The sequence below is a fragment of the Anastrepha obliqua genome, chromosome 1 (assembly GCF_027943255.1).
Source record: "Anastrepha obliqua isolate idAnaObli1 chromosome 1, idAnaObli1_1.0, whole genome shotgun sequence".
NCBI classification, from domain to species: Eukaryota; Metazoa; Arthropoda; class Insecta; order Diptera; family Tephritidae; genus Anastrepha; species Anastrepha obliqua.
The window spans coordinates 32,717,758-32,718,592 of NC_072892.1; the positions used below are offsets into that span (position 1 = coordinate 32,717,758).

General features: G+C 34.0%; 1 non-coding gene across 1 annotated transcript; it reads left to right on the forward strand.

Moving 5' to 3' along the window:
* The first annotated feature begins 411 nt into the window (after positions 1–411).
* On the forward strand, positions 412–485 carry Trnat-agu (transfer RNA threonine (anticodon AGU)). The gene has a single exon. It is a non-coding gene; the product is annotated as a tRNA-Thr (tRNA).
* Positions 486–835: the final 350 nt, after the last annotated feature.

The following is an 835-nucleotide window of genomic DNA, read 5'->3' on the forward strand; positions in this document are numbered from 1 at the left end:
AAAAATAAAAATAAACGAAAAACAACAAATATACAACCGAAAGAAACTTTTATATTTGGCACCGGCATTTTATTTATAGCCCACTACTGAACTACTAAAGAAGAATTGTTCGGAAATAAAAACGCCAACAACTATGCCAACAATTGGAATTGTTGGCGGTAGTGCTTTTGTACAGCTGCTGAACTGCGTTCACGACAGCAAATACGCAGCATACGTATGCATGTGCGTGTGCATTCGTTCTCGATGGTAGCTACATATGTTGATCGCTATTCGTGTGCCATTCGTTCGTATACGCTCGTTTGTGTACTACATAGAATGTTGAAGTGTTGATGTAGCTTGTGCTATGTTAGGCATTTTCATATTCTCATGGCAGCGATTGAGTTGTGTAATTTGACGACAATGTGTGCAAGCGGCGCCGTGGCTTAGTTGGTTAAAGCGCCTGTCTAGTAAACAGGAGATCGTGAGTTCGAATCTCGCCGGGGCCTATGTGTCTGTAAAAGGATGCAGTTGAATTTTTTTATTTATTCTGTTTCTGGAATTTTTTTCTAAAATAAATATTTAAATGTATTTGAATTTGGGAGAGCAATTTAGTGATAGATATTTGAATTCAGAGCGCATAATAGATGTTATTGAGACTAATTACTGATACCAGTATTTCTTTAAAAAAACATTTGGTATGTCTTAATGAATATTTTGAGCTAAACATTTTTTTGTTATTTCTAAATTTTTGTTTGAAAAATGGCTAAATTAATTTTATTTTAATTTTGTTGATGCTTTTTTTTTGGTTTGATTTTTTAATAGCGAGACAGCACTTCGTTGATTATTAATTCCTATT